Here is a 21,977-nt window from a genome sequence, read left to right on the forward strand (position 1 = left end):
GTACTGTTTGGGGAGGGAGATGGCAACCTCTTTCTGAGAGTTTTCTAGACCTGATATTCTGTGGGCATATTCCTGAACCCACCACCCTTAGAATCAGTACTGTTTCTGTTGTCTGAAGCCTTTATCACTGACTGTCCATTTTAACAGGTTCTAGATTCAGTTCAGGTCATCTTAAATAAAAGATTTATTCTTGGCAGAAATGCAGAAAAAGATAATATGACATATTGTAAAAGTTTGTTAAAACCACATACATAAACCAAGCTATTATGATGAAGAATCCTGCTGAGTGGAAAATCAGTTTGTAAAGTAAGAATGTTACCCATTGAACATGTATGGCAGAAGAATCACTGTGCTTTGTTTTTGACCCACAGCCCAATGCATCAAAATCCCAACCATCCTCCTCCTCCCCTTTATGTATTAATAGACAAAGGACTGATGCCACATTCCCCGACCCCAGCAAGGACGGAGATGATAATTTCCTTTTACTTTTAATTTCAGATCACTGCTGGTTCTTTTTTACCCTTCCCTTCATTTTAATGTCCACCAACAGTTCTTAACACATTCACTTGTTTGTAGTAACAGTTTGTGAATGAGTTAATTGGCCATTTATTGAACGGACTCTGAAAATTTGCACATAGTTGTCAATTAACTCATTCCTTTCCAGGGATAACAACTGTAAACAACATCAAACAATACTTAAGGATATGTCAGAAGGCTATAAAGATATATCTGTTAAAACACATACCTAAAGCACACCACGGCCCTGATTTTTAAAAGGTTCACAACTTTGTCTCTGATTTTAGATTTGGAATAATTGTGGCTGAAATTTTACTGGCACATTATACAGCATTTACATTCTCAGGCCTGAGTTGAGGCCCTTCTGCAACTCAATGTCTTTGCATTAAAATAACGAATATTTATACAAAGGGTAAAATTCATATCAGGCAGGCTACTCAGGGTCTTTCATATACCGTATCAAGCTATTTCAGCTGGGAAATCATCAAGATTATGATATCTTTTTGATTGAATATCAAATTACCATTAGCGATCTCATGGACCTGGGGTCCAACCAACATTATAGCATTACATTCTGGTTAACTTAATTTTCTCTAAAAGAAAAGGAGTACTTGTGGCACCTTAGAGACTAACCAATTTAACTAAGGTGCCACAAGTACTCCTTTTCTTTTTGCGAATGCAGACTAACACGGCTGTTACTCTGAAACCTGTCAATAATTTTCTCTGATACTTTACCTGGATTTCATATCTTCTCCAGTTCCTGTCCTCACAACTGCCCTGTCTTGTGGATGGCACAGTTATGATTTCCAAAGCCCAGGCTAAAAGTAACTGCACTTTGGTGGTGGACAAAGTGAAATGTTTCTTTATACATACATAGTGTGTAATTCTGTAGAGTTCTGAGGTTTGCAAAAGATACTAGGAAAATCCATAACACTGTTTGCTGTCACTACTTTTCACAGTACTTAGTGTGATCCGCTTCTTAGACCTTAGTTCCTCCCATGGTGCTGACACGTCAGGCAGTCCATTTCCTCCACTGATTACAGTTGCTAGCTAGTTGTGGTATTTCTTTTCAGGTGATGCCAGCACATTCAATATTCTCTGTCACTGTCTTCTGCCAGTTTTTACATGGCCCTTCCTCGCTTTCTCTTACCTCACTCATGTTTGCTTAGTATGTCTCCCACCTTCTATATGGCGCACATGCCCCAGTCACCTTAGACTTCTTTCTTTGGTGATATTTTCTAACATGTCCTGCTCTGTCAGCTTTTGTTATTTTGTCTTGCCATTTAAATATGTAGTATCTTCCTCAGCCGTATGTGATGGGATGCCTCCAATCTCTTTTTGTTAGCCACTGTCATCAGCCAAGTCTCTGCTTCATACAGTAGCATTGTCAGTATAATCACATGGTATCATCTGACCTTTAGTTTGATGTGGAAACTTCTGTTTGACCAAATATTTTTCATCCTTCCAAAAGTGGTGTTTGCTTTTCCTAACCCTGTATGAATATTTTTATTGCAGCCACCTTCAAATCTTATCTCACTCCCCAGATAGCAGAACCCTTCTACCTATTCAACGTCTTTACCATCCATGACAGGTTTCATAGTAGCAGCTGTCTTAGTCTGTATTGGCAAAAAGAAAAGGAGTACTTGTGGCACCTTAGAGACTAACAAATGTATTTGAGCATAAGCTTTCGTGAGCTACAGCTGAAGTGAGCTGTAGCTCACAAAAGCTTATGCTCAAATAAATCTGTTAGTCTCTAAGATGCCACAAGTTCTCCTTTTCTTTTTACCATCCATATACACCTTTGCACCTGTCATTTAGTTTTCTACCTTCATAATCTTGGTTTTCTCTTCATAATCTTGGTTTTCTCTGCATTTACTTTCAATCTATTTTTTACTGCTTCCTTTTTACTGCTTCCTTTTTACTCTGATGAACGGGCAATCATTCCATTCCACATCATACTTAGTAAAGCAATGTCAAGGTCATATAACTTGGCACCACTAACCCAATTTACACTGTCCACAAGGCCTTTTGCTGCCCGCTTCATCATTCAATCTGTTGCTAATGCAAAGAGGATTGGTGATAACACACACCCTTGTCTAACTCCAGTCACAACATTGAACCATTCACCCAGGCCTGTATCTGATCGTACTTCATTTCTCACCTTCAAACTCCAAGTCTCTTGGAGTATTTGCTTGATGGATCAAAGAAGAAACCATCTATTTGGAGAGAGGTGCTCATTAACACTGCTAGCCAAAGAGGGCAAGAATAAATGCTAAGGCTATGTCTACACTACAGACCTTACAGCTGCACAGCTGTACCGCTGCAGCTATGCTGCTGTAATATCTCCAGTGTAGCCGCTCGATGTTGGCAGGAGAGAGCTCTGCCACCAGCATAATTAAACCACCCCTGACGAGCAGCAGTAGCTATGTCAGCAGGAAAGCATCTCCCACCAACATATTGCTGTCTCTGCTGATGCCTTTGTCAGTCGGGTGGTGTTTTTTCACACCTCTGACCAATACAAGTTTACTGACAAAAGTGCTAGTGTAGACAAAGCCTAAAACAAGGGTGTTTCTCTAAAGAAAGACTTTCATTCACTAGATTCTTATATATTGATTTATTTCCCCAAATACAATAGAATTTGCAACATTTTGCTGAAAAATTTCCTAGCTATCATGATGAATAGTCTTTATATATTAAGAAATTGCATAAGAACATAAGCACGGCCACACTGGGTCAGATCAAAGGTCCATCTAGCCCAGTATCCTGTCTTCCAGTAGTGGCCAATGCCAGGTGCCCCAGAGATAATGAACAGAACAGGTAATGATCAAGTGATCCATCCCCTGTTGCCCATTCTCAGCCTCTGGCAAACAGAGGCTAGGGACACAATCCATGTCCACCCTGGCTAATATCCATTGATGGACCTATCCAGTTCTCTTTTGAACTCTGATATAGTCTTAGCCTTCACAACATCCTCTGGCAAGGAGTTCCACAGGTTGACTGTGTGTTGTGTGAAAAAATACTTCCTTTTGTTTGTTTTAAACCTGCTGCCTATTAATTTCATTTGGGGACCTCTAGTTTTTGTGTTATGAGAAGGAGTAAATAACACTTCTTTATTTTCTTTCTGTACACCGTCATAATTTTATAGACCTGTATCAGATCCCCCGCAGTCATCTCTTTTCCAAGTTGAAAAATCCCAGTCTTATTCATCTCCCCTCATATGGTAGCCATTCCATACCCCTAATTATTTTTGTTACCCTTTTCTGATCCTTTTTCAATTTTAATGTATCTTTTTTGATCTGGGGTGACCACATCTGTAGTATTCAAGATGTGGGCGTAATATGGAGTTATATAGAGGCAATATGATATTTTCTGTCTTATTATCTATCCCTTTCTTAATGATGCCCAACATTCAGTTCACTTTTTTGACTGCCGCTGCACATTGAGTGGATGTTTTCAGAGAACTATCCACAATGACTCCAAGATCTCTTTCTTGAGTGGTAACAGCTAATTTAGACCCCATCACTTTGTATGTATACTTGGGATTATGTTTTCCAATGTGCATTACTCTGCATTTATCAACATTGAATTTCATCTGTCGTTTTGTTGCCCAGTCACCCAATTTTGTGAGATACCGTTGTAACCCTTCACAGTCTGCTCTGGACTTAGCTTTCTTGAGTTGTTTTGTATCATCTGCAGATTTTGCCACCTCACTGTTGACCCCTTTTTCCAGATCATTTATGAATATGTTGAACAGAACTGGTCCCAGTACAGACTCCTGTATTGCTAATTTCACTGTTGTGCACTGCTGCACTGTAAGGTCAGGTTTGGAGTCTTTCTCTTAACAATTGACCAGAGTCCACTGAGGACTTCAGAAACCTTTCAGTTGAAAATATTGTTCACATCCATATGTTTCCATGAAACATTTTGGTTTTCATGACAAAAATGGACAAAATCATTTAATCTAAAAATGTTGTGATCAACTCTAATAAGTGCATTTGGATAAGCCTTCAGGCCTAGTACCAGAAAGTATAATAATATCTAGACTTCACTAAATAAAATTAAAGAATGGAAAAACTTGGGTGAATATCAGAAAAAGACCATTCTGATAGTACAGTCAATGAGACTGTGGGATTATCTCCCAAGGGAAGAGATGGAATCCCCATTGCTTGGGACTTTTAAAACTAAACTGTACAAAATATTAGTGATTATCCAGTAGGGAACATTCTTGCTTTGATAGGGGGATGACTACAAAACTTAATGAGCCTTTTTTCCCTTCTCTCATTTATTTCCGCATGTTGTGGATCTAAAAAGCTGATGATGATTTGTTTAATTTGAGATATCATACTTTGCTAATGTAGCTTACATATTATCAGCTCATACTGAGAAAGATTAATCCTTACAGTATAAAACCATAATTCTTATATTTTTTCATTAGAAATTGGAAGTTAAAAAAACACATTTTCTTTGTAAAACAGTGTAAAAAGTACAAGTGTGGTGACTGTCTTCAAGAAATTGTACTGAATTTCAAAATGGGTGAACGTGTAGCAGTGTAAAAAACAAATGACATCCTTTTCAGAGACGTATGTGGCTCATTTTGAGCAAAAATACATTTTTCACTTACTAACTCTCCTCTAACCACTCCCTGCTCACCTTACTCTTTGTATCTTGCTCTGGAGGAGAGCAATGCAAGTGACAGAAAGAATGAACCATGTGTCACAGATGTTAGCCAGGGACAGTTGCTCAATGCACTACTGAAATGTGCTCAGATACTTCAGTGCTGAGTATGGGGATCTATATAGAATAGAATAGAATTGAATTGAAAAGTGTGGATTACACTCAATTTTGGAGAATCCATTAGCCCAATCATTCCCCCAATATTATCAACATAACTGGGGTCACTATGTGTTTATCTCCCCCTCTCAAATGGAGGGGAGGGTTCAGCAGCATCAAGGCCACTGTCCCTCTGACCTGGAATGGAGAGACCTCTCACTGATGGGGATCTGTGGCTAGGAAATGGGTGGGAGAGGGTGGGCATACAGGGATGCACACTATTCCCCTTCTTGTATCACCTTCTCCCTCCCTACTACCATAAAACTGGTGAAAAGTTGACTCCATTAACTTTTGCAAAGTGCTTGAAGTGAGCTGTAGCTCACGAAAGCTTATGCTCAAATAAATTGGTTAGTGTCCAAGGTGCCACAAGTCCTCCTTTTCTTTTTGCGAATACAGACTAATACGGCTGCTACTCTGAAACCTGTCTAAGCCTGAGAACTCAACTTTACGGACAGTTGCTTGAGAGCACTGCCAGGTGAGAAAGCCATTTCAGTGTTGCTCCAATCAATCTGCATTATCCGGAAACCAATTCAGAGGCACAGGGTTGCTCCATAGATGGGTCTGGTCTCCTGCTGAATGACTGAATTCCACTGGGTTGGAGGGATAGGACTACTGTCTATTTCAAGTAAAGAGTGGCACAAAATTTCTGCAGGAAATTGGGTAAAGTTTGCATTTTTTAAAATGTACCATTATCATTTAATTTGACATTCACTGGATGTGAGTAGTCAATGCTCCCGCCATGCATGTAGCCGTACTATGTAATTCCACTGAAATTTAGTCTAGATTGATTTACTAATGATCATTTAATTCAATAGGTTTCTGGAAATTACAAGGAAAATTCATACCAATCTAATCTGTATGTGTTTTCTCTCTCACCTTTTGTATGTCTACATTATAAATGCTTTGGGACAGGAACTGTCCTTACTAAGAGTTTGTGCAGCAACTACCATTATGGGACCCTGAGCAGTTGAGGCCCTAGACACAATGGTAATACAAATAATAAAAATAATAATATGTGGCCTTACTAGTGATTTGTCTCCTTTTTTTTAAGTAGTCTAGAGTCACCTTTACTAGTTAGTCAAGAAGTAAATATTTAGCATCAGTTCATAGGAAAATTGCTTTGATCTTTGTGTGAAGAAACAGGCTCTCTTTCTCCCATTGGACTTTTGCTTGAAAATTATTTCTTTCATCAAATAGTTTGTCATCTCTCTGTGAACATCAATGTTGTTTTCTTCAGATCTTCAAACAAATATTTCCTGTATGTTTACAGGAAACATACTAAACATTATAAATGACAACTTGACTCACACCGGATTCAACGGTGAGAGAAACTTGGGCAACTGAGACAAGGAGGACTTGTGGCACCTTAGAGACTAAGAAATTTATTTGAGCATAAGCTTTCGTGAGCTACAGCTCACTTCATCAGATGCATTCAGTGGAAAATACAGTGGGGAGATTTATATACACAGAGAACATGAAACAATGGGTGTTACCATACACACTGTAAGGAGAGTGATCACTTAAAATGAGCTATTACCAGCAGGAGAGCAGGGGAGGACGGGGGGAACCTTTAGCAGTGATAATCAAGGTGGGCCATTTCCAGCAGTTGACAAGAACGTCTGAGGAACAGTGGGGGGTGGAGGGAGGGAATAAACATGGGGAAATAGTTTTACTTTGTGTAATGACCCATCCACTCCCAGTCTTTATTCAAGCCTAAGTGGGGCAAGTGATGCTGCTTTTCTACAATTTCAGCCCATGCACGTCGGCGGAAGCACTCTATGTAGAAGTCCAGTCTGTTGTTTCGACCTTCAAGAGGAGTCCACCCAGAATCCTTCTTTTTGTAGTCTTGGTTGGAAGGTCTCTGTGGATTAGTATGTTGTTCAGAGGTGTGTTGGAAATATTCTTAGAGTCGGAGACGAAAATAGGATTCTAGGTCACCACAGAACTGTATCATGTTTGTGGGGATGGAGGGACAGAAGGAGAGGCCCCGAGATAGGACAGATTCTTCTACTGGGCTAAGAGTATAGTTGGATAGATTAACAATGTTGCTGGGTGGGTGAAGGGAACCACTGTTGTGGCCCCCTGTGGCATGTAGTAGTTTAGATAGGTTAGTGTCCTTTTTCATTTGTAGAGAAGCAAAGTGTGTGTTGTAAATGGCTTGTCTAGTTTTTGTAAAATCCAGCCACGAGGAAGTTTGTGTGGAAGGTTGTTTTTTTATGAGAGGTTTCAGAGTAACAGCCATGTTAGTCTGTATTCGCAAAAAGAAAAGGAGTACTTGTGGCACCTTAGAGACTAACCAATTTATTTGAGCATGAGCTTTCGTGAGCTACAGCTCACTTCATCAGAGGCATACCATGGAAACTGCAGCAGACTTTATATATACACAGAGAATATGAAACAATACCTCCTCCCACCCCACTGTCCTGCTGGTAATAGCTTATCTAAAGTAATCTTCAGGTTAGGCCATTTCCAGCACAAATCCAGGTTTTCTCACCAAATTGCAGAAAGCTGTGTGGAACTCCTTTTATTACCCAACTCAGAAGAATAAGTGGCTGAGCATATCTTGCTGAGATTTGAACCTATAGATTCAAGGAGTCTAACAACCTGTTTCTTCTCTTAACACCAGTTTGACTCCACTGTCTTGATAGAGTTTACTCCTAATTTATATTGTAGGAGCGGGATTTTATAATTGTACTATAAGAATAGAGGTACTAATGTATGTCTTGATTTCATTTTACTAGCCACCCTTTTTGAATAGCAGAAAGGAATGACCCCCTGGAACATTGGTAGGGATGCATCTGAAAGACTGCCAGTGTCTGTACTGATGTTAAGGCAGGGACAGACCAGAACAATCCTTATGACTGATTATGGTCACCCTTTTGTTTTAGGTTAAGTTATAATGTCTACCAGGGTTTCCTCTATGTATTACAAATTAGGCACTCTAGTTAAATATACATGTCTTTGTTTTTAAGGTTTAGTAAGTAAAAGACAGGATCTTGTATTGTGTCTATATTAAGGAGATTCAAAATAAACTGACACTTTGTATTCTCAAAGGTCTCTGTAAATAGAATGTTTGTTTGAATGAGGAATGTATGTATCAGGAAAAGATACGGTGTGAAGGCCATTGTTATAGCCAGATCGTCAAGGAAAAAGGAGTAAAGAGTCTTAAGGATGCCAGAAAATCGTCAACGCGCATCCATAATGAAGGAAGGGCAAATTGATGACCCTGAGGTGAAGGCTGGCACCCCTGAAGACAGGACAATTGATTAAATTGGAACCAGGACAGGATAACCTTCTCAGAAGTGTATTGGAATGTTTACATCAGAAGATAACATCAATTAAGAAGTAACCTGTCACAAACTGACACAGCAAAATCCATAGACTTCAACAGAGAAAAGAAACTATAAGAATAGGTTTCAGAGTAGCAGCCGTGTTAGTCTGTATTCGCAAAAAGAAAAGGAGTACTTGTGGCACGTTAGAGACTAACAAATTTATTTGAGCATAAGCTTTCGTGAGCTACAGCTCACTTCATCGATAAATGCATCCGATGAAGTGAGCTGTAGCTCACGAAAGCTTATGCTCAAATAAATTTGTTAGTCTCTAACGTGCCACAAGTACTCCTTTTCTTTTTATAAGAATAGGGTGCTTTGCCAAGGGATTTTGGGTTTGTCTTGCCAATACTCTAGGAGTATCGGATCGTGACCAACAAAGCTCGGCTCCCCTCTGCGACCAATCTGGCTGGCCACTAGATTGATCCAGACTCTAGATTGGTAACTATTAAAACATCAACAGGCAGGACTGTGTGTATGACTGAAAAGCATATGCTAACTGTTGTATTTTCAATAAATATGGTGTATTTGCCTTCTCTCTTATAAAAGATCCCGTGTGCTTTGTATAGCATAACAGTATTACTGCCAGTGGACACAGACTCAGGTCCTTGCTATTTTGAACATGGTTCTTTGGACTGGATGGGATGGCTTAGCATACTAGAGCTGTTTGGAAAATGGGGGCCATTTTTGGGGTTAATTTTGACTTTTTCCATGGAAAGAGGACAATTTCCACACACAAAAATTCATTTTGTTGAAAATCCAATTTTTCATAAAAAAATACTGTTGATGGAAACTTTCCAAGCCCATCCCTCCCCCACATACATTCAGGCACAGTAGTCTTTGAACCTGCAAGCATCCTGATCTCCCCACAAGTACTGTAATACAGATATTTGTCTATTGTTCCAGAAGGTTATTCTCCCATTTGTCCTTAAAGGTGTCATGTTCTTTATGTTCTCTGTAGTCATTCTTCTATTTTTGCCCTGACCAGTGGCAATTTCTTTCCAGGTGACTAAAGGGCACATCCATTCCCTCCATTGGCATAGGAAGTTCTCTACATTATAGATCTGTGTTTGAGTTTATAAGTCAGACAGGCAAATCTCTAGTTTGTGTATTTAAAAATAGTTAGTTAACAGGGGCAGGAAGGATTTCACATAGGAAATAACACAAAGACATGAATAAAAGGAAAGAATGCCCCAGACAGCGTGAGACTATTGACAGACAGATAGTTTGGGAAGTTGAGTGGAAATAATTATATAAGAGAATATACAGGTTGATGGTTTTTTGTTTGTTTTTGGGGGAGGGAGGGTTGGTTGGTTGGTTTTAATTTGTGTTGTTTACAGACAGACCTCCTGGCAGGAAAGAAGCCAAGTCCTACTCAAAGAATTCAGAAAACAGCCTGGGCCTGAGGGAGGGACCTACACGTTAGAGGAAAGAAAGGGGAGGCAGCTGAGCCCTCACGGAGAGAAAAGAAGGGAGCTCTAGCAGTAGCAGGGCCTTGTGCAAATAGGTCTGACTCTGAAATTGGTTCAAGCAGAGTGTGAGGAACAGATGAAGGTTCAGACTAGCTCTAATTTTACCCAAGCAGTTCGCCAACTCTTAATTTGTATGGCTGTGTTTTTCACTTCCTAGAGAGCACTGCAACTTTTGGATTCTTGGCACACCATACAAGTCATTTTTGGAAGTTTTTCTGTGGGACTACTGATTTCTTGCTGAACCAACCAGCCAGATATGAAGCCAGTTTTCATGGCTTCAGTGGCCTTGGATTCCTTTTTTTGCACTTAGGAAGCTGTGAAAGAATTTTAATTGAATTGAGCTCATGCATTATAACATCTGGGAAATGCTGCAATGTAATCTTTTCTCTCTTTACAGTATCTACATATTAACCTGATAGTCCTCTACAGGAGTCCGATGCGAGAGTCCCATTTTGATAATGCTATTTGTGTTCAAGTTGCATGCTTTACAATCAGTCAAGGTCCTACTATATAATTCTGGCTGATAACGAGGTATGAATATTGAATAGCTAAGTTTTATTAGCTTTGAATGAAGAAATCCTCTATTATTCCTGTTTTAAAACTCAGTTAACATTCCAAATAAATACACAGCTACCAAATAGGTACGCAATTGCCCTTTAATTAATCTTTAACCAAAAATATTTGAAAAACTCAAGCCTGTTTGACCCTGCCCTGCACTGGAATCTACAAACACTTTAAGAAAGTTTACAGCTTTGTCCTGCTAAAAGTAGCTTTCCAACAGCTTTCCATTTGTCACTGTCCAAAATGAAACCCTAGAACAAACTCACAGGCAGAGAGGGAGAGATAGTGTGGGTTTGTCCACACTTACAACACTGCAGCAGTGCAGCTGCACCGCTGTAGCGCTTAGTGAAGACGTTACTTATGCCTAAGGGAGAGCTTCTGGTGCAGGTACGCCACCTCCCTGACGGGCAGTAGCTATATGGATGGGAGAAGCCCTTCCATCGACATAACACTGTCTACACCAGAGTTTAGACTGATATAACTACATTGCTCAGGGGTGTGGATTTTCCATGGCCCTGAGTGACGTAGTTATACCAACATTAGTTGGTAGTGTAGACCAGGGCTTTGTGAAATGTATTAAAGCGTGTACACGCCTAACCAAGGGAACTTATATAAACTTCCTCCTTTTTTCTTAGCTGTTCAGTGTAACTAACACTTGTTGTGTTATGGCTGCCGTCCTGGGACTCTGTCCACTTTACTACTCTGTAAAGGCCACTGTACTGCTTGGGCGCCAAATGAATAATAATACATCATAGCATGGATAGATGTAATACCTTTGTGGTACACAGGAGTGCTGGTGAGAGACAAACTGGATTTTCTGGTCCCAGACACCTGACCTGGGTCAGGGTCACCAAGTGGGGGAAGAGGCATGCCAGTGTGTCACTGTGTTCTGTATGATCCCGGCCTGACACTGGAACATTTGCAGCTAATGAAACTGGATGAGCATGGGAGCAGAACAGTAGCATAAAGCTGCTTTTGTCCAAAAGATTGACACCCTAAACTGTGTGTGCACATACAGCTCTGCAAATTTGGCCTGTTATTGTTAATATGACTTACATAGCCCCCTTCCTTGCAGCTCTGCTGAATTTGTAACTATTCACCTGCTGAACTGCTTGCATTTTGAAATGTGGGTTATAGTTTAATTTACCTTCCTCTGAAACATGAGCTCTAGGCTGTATCAGACATAGGATATAGTATTAGTGGGACCTTTGGTTTGTTCCAGTTTAGTAACTCCCATTCTCCTAAAGCAGCATGATGTATTGTGTAGATCTGTTATCATATATCACATTCAGACTACATAGTTTTGACTATGGACTAGAATGAGGGATTTTGAATGGCTTCCTAGAGTCCAACTCCAATGTTTTTCTGATGGAAAGACCAGATTTTCTAGCACCTTTTCTAGAATTTTGTAAGCATGATGATAAACCTAAGTACTTGTGAAGGTGTCCATCTGAAGTACAGGTTTCAGAGTAACAGCCGTGTTAGTCTGTATTCGCAAAAAAAAAAGGAGTACTTGTGGCACCTTAGAGACTAACCAATTTATTTGAGCATAAGCTTTCGTGAGCTACAGCTCACTTCATCGGATGCATACCGTGGAAACTGCAGAATACATTATATACACACAGAGACCATGAAACAATACCTCCTCCTATCCCACTGTCCTGCTGGTAATAGCTTATCCAAAGTGATCACTCTCCCTACAATGTGCATGATAATCAAGGTGGGCCATTTCCAGCACAAATCCAGGTTTTCCCACCCCCCAACCCCCATACACACACAAACTCACTCTCCTGCTGGTAATAGCTTATCTAAAGTGATCATCAAGTTGGGCTATTTCCAGCACAAATCCAGGTTTTCTCACCCTCCGCCCCCCCCCCCCCCAAACTCACTCTCCTGCTGGTAAAAGCCCATCCAAAGTGACCACTCTCTTCACAATGTGTATGATAATCAAGGTGGGCCATTTCCTGCACAAATCCAGGTTTTCTCACCCCCCCCCCACCCACAAACCCACTCTCCTGCTGGTAATAGCTTATCCAAAGTGACCACTCTCCCTACAATGTGCATGATAATCAAGGTGGGCCATTTCCTGCACAAATCCAGGTTTTCTCACCCCCCTCACCCCCATACACACACAAACTCACTCTCCTGCTGGCAATAGCTCATCCAAACTTACCACTCTCCAAGTTTAAATCCAAGTTTAACCAGAACGTCGGGGGGGGGGCTAGGAAAAAACAAGGGGAAATAGGCTACCTTGCATAATGACTTAGCCACTCCCAGTCTCTATTTAAGCCTAAATTAATAGTATCCAATTTGCAAATGAATTCCAATTCAGCAGTTTCTCGCTGGAGTCTGGATTTGAAGTTTTTTTGTTGTAAGATAGCGACCTTCATGTCTGTGATTGTGTGACCAGAGAGATTGAAGTGTTCTCCGACTGGTTTATGAATGTTATAATTCTTGACATCTGATTTGTGTCCATTTATTCTTTTATGTAGAGACTGTCCAGTTTGACCAATGTAAATGGCAGAGGGGCATTGCTGGCACATGATGGCATATATCTGAAGTACTCGCTTCTAGAACTGATCTATTAACATACTAATTTGACATATTGCATATATTAACATGAACACTTTAGATATGCTCCCTGTTCTTCAAAGGAATTGTATTTAAAACATAAGAACAGCCATACTCCATCAGACCAAAGGTCCATCTAACCCAGTATCCTGCCTTCCGACAGTGACCACTGCCGGGTGCCCCAGAGGGAATGAACAAAACAGGTAATCATCAAGTGATCTATCCTCTGTCACCCATTCCCAGCTTTTGGCAAACAGAGGCTAGCAACACCATCCCTGCCCATCCTGGTTAATAACCACTGATGGACCTATCCTCCATGAAATTATTTAGTTCTTTTTTGAATCCTGTTATAGTGTTGGCCTTCACAACATCCTCTGGCAAAGAGTTCCACAGGTTGACTGTGCATTGTGTGAAAAAATACTGTGTTTTGTTTGTTTTAAACCTGCTGCCTACTAATTTCATTTGGGGACTCCTCATTCTTGTGTTATGAGAAGGAGTAAATAACACTTCTTATCTACTTTCTCCACACCAGTCATGATTTTATAGACCTAAATCATATCCCCCCTTATTCATCTCTTTTCCAAGTTGAAAAATTCCAGTCTTATTAATCTCCCCTCATATGGCAGCCGTTCCATACCCCTAATTATTTTTGTTGCCCTTTTCTGAACTTTTTCCAATTCCAATATATCTTTTTTGAGATGAGGTGATCACATCTGCCCGCAGTATTCAAGATGTGGGCGTGCCATGGATTTATATAAAAGCAATATGATATTTTCTATCTTAAAAAGCATGTATTCACTATTTGCTCACTTTGAGAGTTGTGTATTAATGCTGTGACTGGAAGTGCATGCCATTGATACTGTTGAAATGTACACAAAGTTATTGCCACTGTTTGGATTTAAGCCTGTTTAAATTTGAGGGAGTATTCTGCAAATATTATGACTTAATTAGAAAAGGAGTACTTGTGGCACCTTAGAGACTAACCAATTTATTTGAGCACAAGCTTTCATGAGCTACAGCTCACTTCATCGGATGCATACTGTGGACTTAATGACTTAATTGTACATTCTTGTTACCCAAATGAGTAATGTTTGTTTTAATTTGTTTCTTGTGCATCTGCAACTCCCATGGTTTTTCCTGAGCTCACTCCTTATCTTTTCCGTGTATACACTGTCTTCCTTCTTCTCACTTAGCCCTCTGTGATGTATTTGAATTGGTTGTGTTGATCTTTGAACATCAGAGATGTCTTGTACAGACCACCAATAAAATCTCTTGAAGTCTGTTTTGGTTTTTATTATTGGTTTTATTACAGTAAGTATAGTCTACTTTATTGTAAAAGTGCTTTTCTTTTTGCAAAGGGCCTTGTAATGATCTGAACCTCCAATTAACCTGTCTACTCAGACCTAGTTTACCCAGTCCAATTAAAATTGATAGGCCAAAGTGTCTCTGGTGTAACTCCATTAAAGTCAGTATACTTACACCAGAGAATGAAATCAATCTTGGCAAATGCATTTATGGTGGATGTGGGTGCGTCTGCCATGATCGTGAAACAATACGTCTGTCTCAAACACTCGGGATTCAGGATGTGCAGAATGTTAACCTTGCTAAGGAATGAAGTGTGAACTAAAACAAATTTCCTTCCATCCAGCCCCCCCCCCATCCTCCTTTCTCCTCCTCCCCTTTTATTTCTCAACACTGGAAACAAACTGGGCCAAGCTAGTGGGTCAATGACCATGCATATATATCCAGCCATGTGGTGCAGCTGGTAGTATAGGGTTACATGATTAGGTGTCTAAACCCCTACTTTATAGGCCCTAATAGAAATCGGTTCTCAATGAGTTTGTGGGATGAAATATGAATATGTGCATATTTCAAAGGTGAAGCTACTTTTTGAATTAGTGGGTCTAAATGAGGTATTTGCAATGCTTCTAAACACAGTTCTGTTAAAGGACTATCAAACTGAGCATCTTTTGTTCGCTCCTATTTAAAGAGGGACAAAACCCACAAATCCAGCTGCATATATTGTAGCATCTTTATGGTACAAGGAGCGGAGATCAAATCTTTTACACACCATTTGGTATCAGTCACATCCTATTACACTATGTAACATGACTGCCTTGTCACAACATAATGCACTGGAGAGAAATGAAATAAAAAAATGGCATTTTTCTCAGCTATGTTTAAAGAAACCACAACATTTCAAATGTGCAGCTTTAATTTATTTATTTTTCTTAAAGGACCTACTATAAGAACAGATGGAAAATTCACTCTGCTCCTGAGTCTGGAGGTCCAAATGTTCTTTAGCATTCATGCATTATGCATATGGACACAGTAAGATGTTTATACAAGAAAAAGATGGTTATATGTATATACATATGTTTTACACATTCATATATTTAATATATACATATATACTAACTCTGTCTATACATGCACACCTCCAGACAATAGCTATATAGTATTCAGTTTAAGTATATAGTTTGACAAGGTCCTAATTCAAATGTATTCAAGTTTCTGCAACTTACTTGGTTTGTCGTCACATTGGAAAGAAGCTATGAGCCAGTAAACTCCAGCTTGCAAGCACTCTCATCATCCCACAAGGCCTTTCCTGTCTCCCTCCAGATGCCAGTTGACCTCATTTTTGTATCTCTCAGAAGCCCTCTTCTGTTTGACTGACACCAAACCTCTTTGCCTCTCCCCCACTAACTCCCTTACCAGCTTCTTGTGTGGTTCTCAGCTCTAACTTGGGCTCTGTTCCAGGAGTTTTAAAGGCCTCAGTTATGGCCTTTTTGTTAATCCTGGCCGATACTTAATGCACAAAAATAAGAAGTTAGTATTACTGCTACCATTGAGAGCACCAAAGCTCCACTAATCTTGCAGCTCTGTGATGTTGAATGTAAGGTATCCAGATTATCCACCCACTTGCTATTTGGTTTTCTCACCTCTGACTTAATGCCCCAATAATGTCATGTCCTTTCCCATGCTGAATTGCCATTTCTAGAAATATCTTCTCAAACATAGCAATTAGGGAAACAATACATCAATGCCAATAACGGGTGATTCACTAATTCACTGGTCCTTGAAAATGTCAGTTCTAGAAATACTTAATTTTTTTTTTCTGAAGCTTGGGGAGTTGTCATTCATGTTATTCCAGAAATGAAGGGATCAAAGAGGGGGAAATCTATAGTACTGACTCTTTTCTAACCGCATGTCCCATAGAAACAACTGGTGTTCCCATCTAAATTCCCTTGTCTCAGGCCAAGAAAGTCTGAGTTGATCAGTAAACCCAATTTTGTTAACTAGGACTCTAACCTAATGACTCTGCAGGAAATAGTGTATAACTGATGGGCCATGCTCATGCATAGTTTTGCAGAAAGGCCTCAGGACACTGCAGTACTCTTAGTCATGCACGCCAAATTTGACATGGTAGTATGAAATTAGCACCTGCGATAGACACTGAATACACTGGACCTGATTCTGCTCTGACGACTAATAATTTTACACTGGAGTCATTCCTGATTGATACTAGTGTAAGAGGAAAACCAGGCCCATTATGTAATTGTAATTGTGAGGTTTTAACTGTCTCACTGCAGAAAAATTCACCGTGAACCTTATGTTACAGTGATATGTGAATTTAACATTCCAAGGCCAAAATTTACGTAAAAGACCTTAATGCACATCTCCCACTTTGATAACCAGTCTGAAATACTTCATTGTTCTTTATTCCTGCTTGAGGCTGGAGATGGGGATGGGGGAGAGAACTTGGTGTGAATAATCTTGGTTAAATACTAAATTGTTCCTTGTTTCACCTGGAAGCGTAGTTGGGATAGTGGAGAAATATTTCCAAATGGGGCTTTTTTCAAGCACCGTTTTATTCCAGTGCCACAGGACCACCACCAGTTTATGTTTGGAGGACTCAGAATGTACCACTTCTCAAAATTAGAAAGTATTCACTGCAATCCTTGACCTAAAACTATATTGCTCATTTTAACAAAGAAAAAAATAAAGCTACATTCAAGAAATCGCTGTTCTTGACCATTTTCTTAGCTTAAAAAAAACCCCAACCAAACAAGGATGTGGAGGCACCTCAGACCATGAAGCACAGTTTGCACTTGAGGGTCTGAAGAATGGGGAGGGAGGGGAAGAACTAAATGTGGTTTTATTTTTCTTTCCAGAAGTCATTCTTTAGCACAAAGAGGTTGTTTACAAGACCAAAGCTCATTGCTATTGAAATAAATGATCCTGATAATGCAAGGTAAAACCTGCCCATTTATTTTATGTATTTCAATCCATTTAAACTGAGCTTTAGATTTCTTTCATTAATAAATATTTGATACACTTCCATAGTAGAAAAAAAAAGTTAAAAAAGCAAGATATTGTCTATGCTTCATTTTTCAACCTCAAGTAGTCTGGTCAAAATAAAAATATGGTGCAAAAGAATTCCTCCCTATTATTTTCTTTAACTGAAGGAGTGTGTGTGTGCCCACATGCGTGCAGGGGGATGAGGGGGAAGAGAACAGCAGCGGGGCAGGGGGGACAGACAACTAAGCCAATACTTGGCTGGAGTTATGAGCAGCTTGTTGACTGAGTTAATCAGTCAGGAACCCTGCTCAGCTTCACCTCACTGATAAATGTCACAACTCACTGCTGTCAATAAGAATTACCACCAAAGGTTTCACAGAAGCCAGGAATAACTAGATGAGCCTTTTCCTCTGAATGAATTATTTTGTCCAAAACAATTCCAGGACTGGGTCAGAGTGAGTTGCTCTAATTGAGTAAGCAATTATACAAACACATTCTGAAGGTCAAGCAACCCATGGATATTCACACGTCCCAGATTATGGAACACAAAGTTTTTGCGGGGAGTGTGGGTGTGAATCTATCTAATTCAGATTTGAAATGTTACTGTTAGGAGCTGATGTTACTAAATTGCCAGTGAGAGTTTGTTTTTGTTTCCTGTGCTGGATAGTGTATCTTAGAAGACATGAGCTTCCCCCTATAAATGAAAGCAGGAGAATAATGCTTGAAGTTACCCAGAAAAGAATCCTCATTCTGATTCATTCAATAAGCATTGTGCAGTTACTATGGGATTCTTGGCAGGAGGAGGCTTGCAGAGCTCCCTCTCTGCAGCCTGTCTTGCTTGACCAGCAAAGCACTAGCAAGAGACAACCACTGATCATAGGACTGTTAAGATGCCCATTTGAGACAGATTGAGAAAAACTGAAAATGAACAATAAACCAAAATTAGTTTCAGTCGCCACAAACAAGAAGCATCCATTGGTGTGTGAGGAGTACAGTCAATGAATTCTTCATGGCACTGGTTACCTGAAATAATGGAGCTTTCTTAAAATAGCAAAAAAGAGTGAAATAATTTATTGTGGCACAACAGATGTAACCTGGCACAAAACAATGTAATAGAGAAGATTTTTTAATTCTGACTGCTAATTTTGCCAACCAATATATATGAGGTTACTGCTCCATGTTTTGTAGGTACTTACTAGAGCTGGTCAGAAAATGGAATTTCTGTTCTGCGATAAATTCATATTTCTGAATCAAAATGAAAAGTCAAAATTTTGACATTTCCCATAGAGGAAAATTCAGAAAAAAACAACCCTATTTGAAATCATTGGTGCATTTCATTTCTATCATGAAAAATTCTTTTATTTCAGTAAGGTTGAAACTAGAAAAATGCAGAGTTCATGTTGTGCAAGAATTTGAGATTTCAGAATTTGTTTTCATTTTGATTCAGAATGGAATCCAAAGTTTTCAAAATTCTCAATGTAAGAAAAGTCAAAAGAAAATTGTTTTAGTATAATCAAAATGTTTAATTTTGACAAAATCATTCAGTTTGACTTTTTAAAGTGTTATATTATAACATAATAGATTGTGACAAGATGGCCAATTTTAGTCTGGTGGGTCCTACACTTTTCTTGGTGGGGAGCAAAGATGCCACCCTTTCCCCTTGCTTTTGGGTGCCAAGGGGCCTACTACTAGCCTGGGAAGGTGGTAGAGGAGGGAAGTAGGGGAGGGGTCTGGGTTTGCTCCTTGCTCTGAGCCCCAGCTCCTCTCAACCCATGTAGGTTTCTTACCCTCATCCCCCTTAGGTGGGGTTAACCTCAATCCTTAGACACTGGGGGGAAGGGAAACTCCCTTACTTCAATTCTCAGGACTTCCAAATTTCTCAACATGCCTCCAAACTCTAGTCCTTCCTCCTCCCTCCCTGTCTGCCTGCCTGACACAGGGGGTTTTGTTAGGTTCCTAACAGGGCCTTAATTGACTGTAGGTGCTCCAATTAACCTGCAGCCACCTTCCCTAGTCTGCAGGAAACCACGCCTTAATTAGCCTTGAGCTAATATATTTCCCCTCTAGCACTCTCCCACTGCTCCCTGTATCACAAGATAATATAAAAAAAATTTCAAAAGAAGAACTCCTTTGAAAGGAAAAATTGAAACTTTTTTTTTCCCTAAAAAAAGTTCAAATGGGACTTTGGACACAGTAGGAACTTATTTTGTCTCTTCTTTCTCTGAAATGAAATTTCAGTGAAATAAACATAATTTTGTAAAGCAGCCTGATTTAGCTAGAACAGCATTTTCTGATCAGAAAATCTTTGGCAGAATATTTTTTTTTTATCAGTTTTAGTAAAAATGTTTTGTTTTGATAGTGTTGAAACATGAATAAATATAATACAGTTGAAACAAAATGAATTGCAACAATAAAGTTGAAATTAAACATTTTTACTTTATCAAAATAAAATATTTTGACATTACTGAATTTAAATGAGAAAAATAAAAATATTTATTTTGACCTTTTCTCATGAGCAATTTCACTAAAATTGATGTTATCACACGTTTCAGTTTTGATGAAACTGCAAATTCTGATTGAAAAAAATTGTTCCAGCAAGCATTTTTCAACTAGCTGCAGTAGTTACTATTGCTCAATTTACTTTACCCCTAGGAGGCAAGTATTCTATAGTTACTGAAACCATCTAGCTACCTACTCGTTATCCTCTGAGTTTGCACAAAGAACAACCAGGGAAAAAAAGCTAGATTAAATACAGAACCTACAAACTTGTGCTTCAGGTCTTATGGAAATCCTTACTGTTTTGACATGGAAATTGCAGGCCAGATTTACCAAAACACTCTGGCTGCTTAGTGCCTTTCCAGTGATTTTGAAGCAGCCAGAAAGTCGAAGTTTAATTAGCTGATTAAGCTACAGTTATTATGGATGCATTTTGTCATTTGGCCAAAACAACCAGAGCATATCACTGAATTAGGCCCAGTATTTTGTCATCTGTGTGAAAGATAAATTGGAGAGCACCTAGGCTAGTGGCATATAGCCCAGAATGGACTGGATCAGATGTCCATATGGGAGTGTTGGAATTGCCTGGCAAGATAGAGACAAGGTGGGTGAGTTAATATCTTTTATTGGACCAACTTCTGCTGGTGAAAGGGAGAAGCTTTCAAGCCACACTCAGCTTGTGGGTCTGTGGAAGACATTATCACAACCACTTTGTCTCACTAATATCCTAGGACTGACATAGCTACAGCTTCATATAGCAACTTCTTGTTAAAGCAGGTACTTTGACACCTGCACTGCCAATGACTATCACCATAACTCAATGTTTATCTGTCATTCTTGAAAGCATAACCTGCAGAAGTCAGGAAAGGTAGTCAGTGACTTATTTCTCTCTATCCTGAATGGGCTATATCCCAGAACAATAGTACACAAAGGCCTGGCCTACACTGGGGGGGGGGGGGTGTTCGATCTAAGATACGCAACTTCAGCTACGAGAATAGCTGAAATCGACGTATCTTAGATCAACTCAGAATCACTTACTTCGCGTCCTCGTGGTGCGGGATCGACGACCGCTGCTCCCCCGTCGATTCCGCTTCCGCCTCTCACCCTGGTGGAGTTCCGAGTCGATAGGAGAGCGATCAGGGATCGATTAATTCGTGTCTACACTAGACGCGATAAATCGATCCCCAATAGATCGATCACTACCCGTGGATCCGGCGGGTAGTGTAGACGTGGCCAAAGAGACACAGACAATAGAGAGATAAGGGATCCACAAAAGCTTTTCATAAAATGTTTCCATTTCCATCTTCATTTGGTTCAGTTGTATTAAATTATTCTTGTTTGGTGAATTTTGCACCAGTGGCCTAGATAGCTGGTAGGGGTTAGCTGGTGGGGAAATTATTTTTACTTCCTGCAGTTAAATGGTGCAGAGTGGGTGCAACATATTTAACCTTTGGCCAACATAGTTCTATCTAAACATGTGGCATGTCAGTGGAAATGCTGACATTACTGGGCTGCTCCAAGATAGAAACAGACATTAGTAGGTATTAAAATTCCCCTGCCTCTGGGTATTTGAAGAACTCTAATACTGAAGCCCAATAAGAATTAATCATTTTTGAAAAGATGAAAAAGGACTAATACTTTAACAAAAGGAGAAGGTGGAGCTACCCAGTGCAATGTGTGTATGCAACTCTGTACAATTGAGGACATTTTCACAAATATAGGCCCAAATCCTGAAATCTTTACTTAGTTTTTACCGAGTCCTTACTCAGTCAAAACTTCCATTCACAGCAATAGAATTTTTGCCTGTGACAGGACAAATTCTCTGGTCCTGAATATCCTCACTCAAGCATCTAGCCTTGTAGTGAGCTCACCAGGACTACTTGTATTAATAAAAAGAACA

The sequence above is a fragment of the Eretmochelys imbricata genome, chromosome 2, assembly GCF_965152235.1.
Source record: "Eretmochelys imbricata isolate rEreImb1 chromosome 2, rEreImb1.hap1, whole genome shotgun sequence".
Classification (NCBI taxonomy): Eukaryota; Metazoa; Chordata; order Testudines; family Cheloniidae; genus Eretmochelys; species Eretmochelys imbricata.